The sequence below is a fragment of the Poecilia formosa genome, unplaced genomic scaffold, assembly GCF_000485575.1.
Source record: "Poecilia formosa unplaced genomic scaffold, Poecilia_formosa-5.1.2 Scaffold153, whole genome shotgun sequence".
NCBI classification, from domain to species: Eukaryota; Metazoa; Chordata; class Actinopteri; order Cyprinodontiformes; family Poeciliidae; genus Poecilia; species Poecilia formosa.
In genome coordinates, this window is record NW_006800092.1 from 11,382 (window position 1) to 22,803 (window position 11,422).

At 40.0% G+C, this 11,422-nt stretch overlaps 1 long non-coding RNA gene across 1 annotated transcript; it reads right to left on the minus strand.

The window, feature by feature from the left end:
* Window positions 1–7,023: 7,023 nt before the first annotated feature.
* On the minus strand, window positions 7,024–10,860 carry LOC107837577 (uncharacterized). Its single transcript, XR_001663605.1, has 3 exons — window positions 10,229–10,860; window positions 8,838–8,901; window positions 7,024–7,224 (listed from the first exon to the last, which is right to left on the minus strand). It is a non-coding gene; the product is annotated as an uncharacterized LOC107837577 (long non-coding RNA).
* Between the last annotated feature and the right edge of the window lie 562 nt (window positions 10,861–11,422).

Consider the following 11,422-nt stretch of genomic DNA (forward strand, 5'->3'; position numbering starts at 1 on the left):
AAAGCTGCTTTTCCTAATCCGGAGATTAGTATTAATAAGAGGTCTGTCTTTTCCGCTCACTGTCACATGGAGACAAAACTGTGGTCTTGGCTCAATCCTGAAAGCGGAGCTGGTATCTCCACTCTGTCAGAACAGTTACTTGGCCACAGTAGTGACAGTCTTAACTGAGAGAGGCTCAGCAAGCCAGTAAAGCTCATTGCCAGACCAGCGTTTCCAGTGTGAGCTTTGCATAGAAACCAGTCTAGGACTGGGGGGGGAGATTAACCTACTAGCACAATTGGAAAAGGTTCCAGATCTTTTCTTTCAGGGACTTTATTGTGAAACTGTCTTCTGTTTTGTGTATGGTTCACTTCTTTGGACATCCAGAACAAAGCAAGCCCAACAAAATTCCCACAACTGAATTTGCACAATACATTTCACTCCATATTCATTGACTTCAGGAAGGACGATTTCTTTACATTAACTGACCCATAAATTTCCCTTGAATGAGAAAATCAACGGAAGGCGAATTTTCTTGTCATTAATTTGACAATCCTGTTGAATTATTTACAATTTTTTAGCCAGAGGGGGGGGGGAAGAAACGATTTAGATTATTAGAAAAAAAGTAATGAGAAAGGGAGTTTGTTCTAAGGAACCTCTCAGTACAATGGCACTTGGATCAGATCCGCTTGCAAAAGAGTTAGGCAGAATCTATAGTCCAATTCAAAGTGGACTCAGACCATGAAAAAGCCTCTTTCCCTCCATCCTTTCATGTGGACAAAAAGCTGCCACATCTCCTTTCCATGTCTGAATCAGGACCGTTAATCTGAATGTGGGACAGAGCTTCCCTGCCGAAAAACAAACACTCACCATGAATAAACGTATGCATATGCTTTGTAGCAAACACCCACAAACACAGTGAATGAGGGCAGGCCATATGGTAGTAAGGGCTCGCTACTTGTATCACATTAGAGGGAATTCAAGATTTGAATCTACTAATGTATTCTTTAAAAAAAAAAAACTTTTACCCAGTCGACCGTGAATTGGGCTTTTTTTTTATAAGAGTTCATCTCATACTGGTGTAAAATGAGGTGAAAATAAGCAGACTTGAAAGAGACGGCTTAGCAGGAAGTCTTCTTCGAATGTCTGTGGTGGGTTTGCTGAGGTGACCCAAACAAATCAGCTTTTGAAGAGGACTCACTGGGAAACATGCACATGCGGGCTTGTCTTTCTGTTTGCAGAAATGTGTGCCTGAGTTACTGATGTCGGGTCACGTGCTTCGTAGTTCAGCACTGCAGGACCATGCAATCCCAGCAACGCCAGCTGAAACCCCAGCACAATGCAATCTTTCGAGCTGATTGACATGTACCTGCTGAAACGTTATCGCATGAGACACCAGCAAAGATTCATTTCCAGCACCAAACAAGCAGAATATTTAGGAGCATTCGTACATTTTGAGGAACTTAAACTAAATGGAAGCTTAGAGTTGTTTTCTGCGAGGGCACCTAGGTGTTGCGTATTTATCAAAGTGACAGCAGGCGCCAGGGATACAGGGTTTCCAACATAACTACTTACTCACTAATGGCTTACACAGCCACGGATCATTATCCCTCACAGCATCGCGCAGCACAACACAACACGGCCCAGCACTGCACCGCACTGCACGGCTACACCATCAGTCTCGGAGCTGCGTTGGCTTGACTGCAGTGTGAAGTGTGTAGGAGGCTGATTAGATTCTGCCTCCCCCACCTCCTCCCTTACTCCCCAACCAAAAAAAAAAAATCTCTCTCCAGATCTTGGCACCAAAATTTCTCCAGGCAATAACTTGTTGGCTTAAAATGAATAAGCGAGCAGTCTATCTCCATATTGTCTGTTAGATGTTCCTAAATGCCACAACTGCTGGTTTGGTTGAGCTTTGGAACTGCTTAAGACCAAATCATCAGCATCAGAGTAATTAGTCACACTTAAACAGATTCACAAATGTGAGCTATCCCGTCCAACTGTTGTGAGCCAGCCAGCCATTTAGCAAGATTATTTATGCCTCGTTTTGGAAAGCAGACGTGCCTAAAAAGTTGGCACAGATTGAAGTTTTTTTTTTATACGGTTTACCAGATTTCTAAACGCAATGTGCAAATTTTTAACTGAGTTATTTTGGACTGAACCGTTTTGCCCATTCTTAGAAGCTGATATGTTGTGAACAGTTCTTCGTACATAAACAGATGTAATTTCAAAATAAGCTTCGGATCTTCTCCTTCTCTTTTCCAATTCCTACACACATCTTCCCATTTCATCCCAACCCACTCCAAAATTATACCTGTAAACAAATCAGTTTGTACTAAACCATCGTTATGTTTTTCTCTTGGCAGTTAATTACTAGATTACAGAGATAATTACAAAATGGTCACATCTCTCTCCATTAATCTAACTTCATTGTATGTTCTGAATATCTTATGTTATATCCTGCTTCCATTGTGGTTCTGATCTCCATTTTAAGTGAGTCGAATCTGATGTCGCACAAGAGAAGTCATGACATCTTATTGCAGGACCAAATTCCATTATGGTAGAGTGACCATAGGTATATTATAGATAAAATGAATATATATTAGTTTTCAAATTGTGTGTAAAACATCCCGTGGTTGACGTGTTGGATGTGTGACATGAATCAAATTATCTCCACCCTTCAAAATTCAAAGAAACTTTGTAAACAGTCGTGTCGACGTATAGCTTATTTAGTTCTTAAAGAAGAATTAAAATTAAAATGTAGAGAAAATAAAAAATAATTATTATAGATGCTGTGCTATTATTAGCCTACATTGGAATACCACTACAGTTCAGTCAGATTGTGCTTTTCCATACCAGGCAAAATAAATAAAGACTCACCACAACAATAGTAGGAACAAGACTAGAATGTTTATTACAACAATAATATTAAATACGTAGCACCCAATGCAAGTAAACCTTGGTCAAAGTGATGGGAGTACTCCAGGTAAGGCCCTGGGAACACTAGGGTTTCACTAATAAGCAATTACTGGTAAAGGAGAAACAAATACTAATCGGTTTCAACCTTTTACACTTATTTATGGTTTTTAAATTGAGTGGTGCCTCCAATAAACAGAAAAAAATATGAGCTACTTTATTTTGAACTCACTAAGAATAAAAAATGTCAAGCTTTTAAACCTTGTGTATATCTTTAGCAATAAAATTAAGAGGCAACCCAAAAAAAGTTTAACATCAAAAGTAGAATTTAGAAAATAAAATGTATTATTAGGACATAAAATAAAAACAAATGAGAGTAGATTTGTTCCAACACAGGTGGAATATCAAGGAGTATTAGTCCCAAAAAAAAAAAAAGTGAATATCACAGTCCTACAAAATGGTTCCCCTTTAAAGTCAGTTAAGAAGTTTACCATTTAAATAACAAGGTCTTTTACTGAAATAAGAAAGCACAATTGGTCGCTCACTTGAAACCAAGCAGAAAAGAAATGCACATGCTCTAGTTTACTCACAAATCCTTTGAGTTAGTAGAAAGTGTGAGGGATGGATGAGGCCTTGTCCTCACGGCTGTAGCACTCAACAGATGATTTGGAGTTTGCCTCACACGTCACTGGCTACATGGAGTTCACTGGCAAAAATTTCAATAAACGGCAGAAGAGTCCAGAGAAGTCCTCTTGGTCCACTGTGTGACAGAAGTCTCTGTTTAGCTTAATATATCCGGCTAATGGTAAACTCTACTGTGCATACAGTTAGCAATGGCTCGAGCAAAAATGCTAACTCGACATTAGCACCATATTCATGCACTTCCAGCGTTTTATTAATGCGCAGAAATAATTTACAGCCGGTACTCACTCATCCTAACAGTCCAAGAATACAGACTCTGCATCCACAGGTATTTCATGACCGTTATTAGCTTAGCTCTTTCAGTCCCCTTCTAGCACAACTTGGCAGTAGAATCCATGGTAGAATCTCAGGCAGGCTAAGATGACCTTTCACCTGCCTCACTTAGGTCCCGCCCTCACACATATGATCGGTTTACATCAACCAATGAAATAAAATGTACTAGATATCCTTGTACTTTTAATCCAAGTTGCAGCATTTTTATTTGTTTTTAATATTAACACAACAATTACTGACTCCAGCAATTTTAGCCTTCTTAATCTGGAATGAATATTTTACACAGGGCTACATATAGTAAATTCTGTCCTTACTTAAGCGTGAAGCCATTTTTTGGTCATGCTTTGGCAGAAGTATATGCAAATGTATTTTGAATAAACAGTTTTCTCTGTTGCCTCATTTAACTTTGCAGATAAACAAACTAAGAGTTAGTTTGTGTTTGCAGTTTCATTGACACGCTGAATTAACAGAAAATGCAATATATTAATATTTTGGAAAAAAAATAAAAATAAAGTTAGCTCTGGTATACATCTCTGCAGGCATGCAGTAAAATGCTATATAGGCAAATCAAAGAAGCTGCTGTTGACAGTAAAACTGGGACTGAACCAGTGCAGTAACATTATTTAGATGTGATAGAGGGAGAGAGCTTACAGTGAGAGATTCATACCACAGAAGAAGCGACAAGGTTAGATGGAGAGCGACAATGATGACAGGCAGAGAGTGGCAGTGCCCCATCTGTTTGCTACAGGCGATGGAGAGACGGATACATTGTTTAGTCAGTCAGAACTCAGAGGGACTGGGGGAGGCCAGGACAGAGAGAGGAAGAGTGTGGCATGTTGAGGAGCCCCTGTGAAGAGAGTGTGATTTCACAGGCCAAGTGTGAATGGCTAACAAGGCTGAGTGATGGAGGTGAGAGCCGACCCTGAGGTGAGACAGGGCTGCTCTGCGAGATGAAAGAGCCCTGTGGATTGAAGGTTGATCGGGGATTGAGGCTGAGCAGAGCTGCGACTGAAACCCCGTCCATTAAAGGTTTTATTTATTTATATTTCTCTTAACAATATTTCGGTCCCTTTATCCATTCAAAGCTTGCGTCTAGTGGCCTTCAGAGAACTGGGAAATGCCTCCGTGTGAATTTAAAACTGTAACACAGCTGTGCGAATGGTCAAGCAACGATTCTGAAAAAAATACAATGAACTGAAACACAACCAGTCAGGAAACGCAATCACTTCCAACTCTAATCAATCACACAATTTGAATTTGCACACAGGCTTCAAGCACATCTGCAACAAGATGGTCACAGGATGGGGGACGAAAGTCAGAAAACAGTCTCATATTATGCTTATAAAATGTTATACAATCTCAAACATGGTCATATACTGAATCTCAGAAAATCCCTGTTTATAAGACAGACTTTAAGGCTTAACTTTCATCTTGTCACCTTATTATTAAGTACCGCTGTAAGGTACATGCTAAATACTGTGTAATCACATACTGTGGTTGGTTTCACAATTGTTTCCAGGAAGTTCTTAGATATCTTCCATCAACGTTTTGCTTTTACCATTTTTTTTACTGCTTTGTCCATTTCTTTGTCAGCTATTTCATCTGGGACTGAAATAAAAATAGGTGTCATTTGTTTTTTCAGCTAAGAAAGCCTCGTGCACACACTTGCAAATGCCATTCTGTTTGAGAACAAGACATAGATCTCAGTTTAAGTGCAGTGAAGCTGAAAAGGTGGATAAATTCACAAAGAATGACAGAAATGCAGAGGTGGACTGCTACTGTAAATGATAGAAAACAGTGGTTTTAGGGTTTACTCACACGTTTCTACTGATTTGCTCATGTTGGTGTTGTGTTGTGTTGTGTTCAATGGATAAACAACCCTTTCCCTCAACAATAAATAGTATTTCAATATCAGATATCACACAGGTGATATTCCAACCTTGAGGAGTGCTGACAAAGAGAGGAGAACATTTCCAAAAAAAAACAAAAAAAAAAACTAGGAATGTTTTATTTTGTCTGTCGTAAGGACATAAATAAGTGCCGGATAAAGCAATTTCAGTGACACAACATTACATGCTAGGCCATGTTCTATTAGTGAGGATCTTGTGAGTTTCCTGTCTGAACTAAAAAAATAATTTTAAAAATGTGACCACAAGTTGAAATTCAACTAGAAAGTCTCTGAGCAGTCCTGATTTCAATATCCAACATTATTGTAACACTCGATACAAAATGAAAGCGCTACATATAAACTATTTACTAGAACTCTTGACACTTCTGGGGACTACGGTGTGGCCCTTTAATCAGTTCATTTCTGATTAAATTAGTGGCACTGTATAGCGTTGATCAGTAAACATGTTTCATCAAAGACCACTGAGCCCTGCATTTGAGGAGAAGCAAACACTGAGTAGCACAGGGAAACATAACCAAACCAGGCTCAGAACAGAAAGTCGCAACAGCTAAAAGACTCATCGCACAGAGGAATCTGTTTTGTTTAATCACTTAGTAATAAAAAATATCAAAAAGCATCGCAGAGTCACTGACATACGTGACGTTTTGCAAGTATTTTTCTAACAAAAGCTGCTCAGCCTTCACAGATAGAGATCCCCCCCAGGGAAAGGATGCAAAGACTGACCGAAAGGTGATCCTGCTAGAAAGATACTTGTAAAGAGCGAGAATAGCAATGGGACACCAACAGAACTAACGGCTAAGCCTTGTTTCAGACAGCTCTGTCCTCCCCTAAAGCCTGCTAGGAACACAGCGCTCTGGGACTCTGCAGGGTAACAGCATTTACATTTACTGCTGCTCTGCTCTGCTCTGCAACAGTTGCGCCTGGCTGCTGGCGCACCACAACTCCGTTAAGGACGCAACGCTAATTCTGTCAACCCGGACTCTGTACCTTCTCTGCGGCTTTTTCGCCCATCGTCTGAATTTAAAGCAGCTAAAAGTGTTGTATTTGCTTGCCAAGCTGTTTCCACCACAGAATGTTTAGCTTGTTTTAAATCTAATTTATTTATATTTAACACTGATAATTCTTTCATAGTAAAAACCACACAACAAAGGCTTTAATGGAAAGATTAAAACACACAAGCTGTTTAGTTGTGGCCCACCACAGGTCAGAAAGGAATTATGTCTTTTATTTATCCACACAAGTAAAAACACAGAAAATCTCCAATGAAATTCTTAAGGCAGATTTGTGTCTCGTATTCTATCCGCTTTCACTCGGTCTAAGAGGATAAAGCCATGCTAGCAGCCCATCGTTACAGGTCTTCAAGGTCCCAGACTGGTGGGCGGTGAGAACAGATCCCTCGCTGTGAGCAGTGAGCCTTGAAGAATGGAGAATATAACCTCTGAGAGCTGCTGAGACATAGAGGACAGAGGATAGTGTGGAATGAAGCAGAAGAAAGGAGAAATTAAAGTTATAGAGGGAGAAACTTGAAATGATCTAAGAGCTGTCGCAAAGAGGGGAGACGCAACACTCAATTATTAACTTAATACGACTTGTTCCGAGATGACAGCAGTAAAAGAAGGAAGGATAATACACTGTATTACCGAAGATATTTGCTTACCCATCCAAATCATTTAATTCACTTTCACGGCTACAGGTTTACAAAATCCAGCACCGATATGCAGACCGCTTCCACGAACAGTTGTGGAAGAAAGGGTCGCTCTCAGGGGCTTCGGCAGTTCCAGCGCGTACCGTGACAGGACGCCACCTGTGCATGGCGTCCAGTTGGAAATTTCCTCGTTAGCGAAGTCAAAGGGTGCTGAGGTGCACAGAGGTCACTAACTTTCCAGAGAGTCTAATTTCAGACCTTCAAGCATTCATGTGTTCAAGAATTCAGATTAGCTCGTCAATAGTGCAGACAGCTTTATCAAATGGGTTTCCAATGCTGAGCAGCTTCATCCAAGCCTCAATGCAAAGGGTTGTAGTGCAAAACACATCACCACTGGACTCTAGAAGAGTGGAAACATATTCTCTAGAGTTTCAAATCGTCCCACTCTGTTTAGCAGTGCAATGAAGGCGTCTGAGTTTGGCAGGTATCAGGAGAACGGTTCTTACCTGAGTGCATTATGTCAGCTCTAAAGTTTAGTGCAGAGGGGATTATGGAGTGGGGCTGTCAGGTGTTGGGCATGGTGCCTTAGCTCCTTAATAAAAAGGATTTTAATTTAATGCAAAGTCAGCTGAGAAACTACTTTTGTAATTACTAGATTATGGAGTTAATTTACAGTGTATGAATACCTCCATCCCAGTGCCAAAATGCTGTTAATACACTCCACCATAGAGTCTTAAAAATTATTACAAACCTTAAAATTCAATTCTGCTTTGCCAGGGCAAAGATCAATTCATTGTTCTAATTTTTATGTATAAAAATCTATCTTCCTAAATCCCTCGATTCCTGAATCCCCGTTTCTTTCCATAAATGACAGTGAACCAGAACATAAAGCAAGGTCCATAATGTAAAATGTGTATGTATAAGAGTGTTTTGTGTGGAAGTATTTATCTGGCCTGTAGAGACACCCAAACTCAAAACGATGGTGCACTTTTCAGATGAATCAAAGAGGAGGCAGGTTTTTCGTCCAACATCAGTGTCTGACCTCACAAGTGCTTATTTGGAAGAATTGTCTGTGCTTTCCATAAACGTACTTATAAACCTTGTGGAAAAAACCCTAAAAGAGATGGTGCTGCAGCTTGAAATGATAGGCCAACATCATTTTAGACTCTATGAAAAAAGGATGAAATGTCACTCAAATTCATGTGTTTGAAGGCCAATAAGTGAATTATTTTGGTTTTGTTGTGTTTTTCATTTCATAGAGATGCATCCGATAAAATAAATAGAAAAGTTGTCACTCTTTCTCGTAAATGAATCCCAGTCCTGTCATGCTTACGCTACATGCTTTGACAGCAGCCTTAGTTTTATTGGCTCTCACATACTTTCCTCTTCATGAGGCTTAAGGTCATCACATACCTGTCTGTCTGGGACTCCAAACTGCTCCCTGGAGTCTTCTTAGATGGTGAAGCAACATCTGGAACTGTCAAGACAAAGAAAGATCAACACAGAGTACCTTCAATTAAAGAGTAGCTCACAAACCGCGGGGTCAAAATCGAACAGAATAGCTTAGCAGGTGGATGTCACAGGGAGGATTTTGTTCATTGCCTGATACTCCTGCCAACTTTCCAAGCTGGCTGATCTCGAGAATTCGCTGTAGGGCATGTCGTGCTCGGCATATTTCAGGCACAATAGGTACCGGAGGACGTGTAGTTTGAAATTACATCCCAACAGATGGACACAAACCGCTTAAAGATTCTCCTTTAATTATGTAAAATGCTAACTATTATTAAGGCTTATATAAATAGATTAGGTAAAGCCCTAAATCACCATTTGGAAATCAGCATTCACATATTACCCATGTAAGTCTTCTCACTGGGATTATAAGAGAGGCAAAATCATTTCATCCCGATTGTTTTTACAGTAATATCAGAAACACACAAAGCCCCGCCTTCGTGTGTTGGCTGTTTTCATAATGTACCCGACTCTGATTGTTTACCTTTCTGATCTTGAAACTGTGGTTATACTTAGCACCGTACAAGACAAAGGAACATCAGACAAAGACAGACAAGGACAGAGACAACAATAGACGGACATCGGAGAGTCACAAAAGCCGAGCCTCAGTGAGGGTGATGATGTTCTACTACCCTGTCCTTGGCTAAGATTCAAGGTTTTTCTAACGACCAAAATAATATTACTTTAAATGTACATCTGCTGGACATGTGAATAATTTTGGGCCCAAGCTGATCTGAATGCAGGTAAAAGTCAAAATTCATTTGCAGCACATGTATGCTCAAATAATAAAATAAAAAAATCTAATGTATAATTTCTGTCCATCTTCTTTAATATAGTCACTTGCATTTTCTGCCAGTGACACTTTGCCAGTACAGAATAGTTTTGAGCTTCAAGCCTGTGGTTATACCCGAAGTTGTGGAGATTGTGTGAACGAGTACAAGTCACAGTATGAAGCGTTTGATTGCTGTAACTCCAAACCTTTTCCATTTATTCTTAAGAAGGGCATAAGTAATTTTAACAAACAATTTTGTGTTAAAGCATCAACAAACACGGGAAATTTGATTTGTGTTTTTCAAATAAGCTGCTGCTTGTAAATGTTCTTTTATTTTGGCTGATACGATATTTCTTATGACAAAAATCTAAACCTTCCAGGAGGATGAAAAAATTGTATTTCTTTGCTGCAACATATTGACACTCTTTTATTTATTTATTTATTCTTTGGTATTAACTCACCTAAACAGTGAATGGAAGCAAAAAATGGCTAACACATTAAAAAGCTCAAACTCTTCATGCACTTCGGTACGGATGCTCTCAGGTTATGCACATTAACTGCATGCTGACATTCCTCTGGCCTCTAAAATACAGACACAAAAACAGCTGCATGGATACACAAAAGCGGATGCATATGTATGGACTCACAATAACACAGAGGACACTTTCACTGCTCACTTCAAACATCCACAATGATTGAGGTCGTCACACTGTCCCACACAAACACGTGAGGCGTTTTATCTGTTGACCAATCTTAATTGAAGCTGCTTCGCCTGTCCGATGAGGTTCCCCCTTCAGTCTCAACCTCCCTCCTCCTCCTCCGCTTCTTCCTCCTCCTCCTCCTTCTCTTCACGAGTCTTCAGATCGCTTCCACCCGGTCTTTTGTCCTCTACTCGCCTCCTTCACGTTTCTGTATCGGATGAGCTGAGCCGACCTTTTCTCATTGTGTATCTGCAGGAGATCCAGAGTTCTCATCAAACATGACCTCCCAGGCCCATCTATCCCTGTTCTCTTCTTTTTTTTTCGGTCTCACTTTCTCCCGTCTCCTCTGCACGTCCTTCTCCAGCCTTTGTTCTCCAGCGCATCGAGTGTAAAGGACTGAGGGTTGGGACCTGCGGGTGATGCTGAGTGAAGACTTTGATCAGGAAGAAAGCTAAGAAAGGTCACTGACAGACTGTTAGAGCTCATCTTCTGCAGCCTTAAGGGTCGGACTGTAGCTCAGTCTGTTAAACAAACAGTGGAGATTGTGCATTATAAATAAAACATTTTTTTTACTGGCTGCACCACTGTAGTTTAATCTATATACATCTTGTATCTCCTTAGGTGACAGTAAGATTATTGGTTGCACCTAGAAAAGAAATTACAATTTTGTTTTATCATTTAAGGAAGACAAATGTCTGTTTTTAATGTTTTCTCTCCTCTTTGTCGACATCCTGCAGACCTAGGCCATTGTTGCTTTAGGTGCCACTAATTACCAGCACAAATAGACGTGACAGCTTTCCAATTCCTCGGCGAGTATGCAAATAAACCTTTTGCAGTTGTAGAGATGTAGGTGCATCAGAATTGTGCACCAAAATATTCAACGACAGCAAGTGAGTGACATGAACTAGACAAGCTTTGGAATCATTACAGTTTTGGTATGTTTTGATTTTACATGCTTTTTTCCCCCACATGCTTAAAATAGCCATCAACTGTATGTAATTCAATTTGAGAACAGA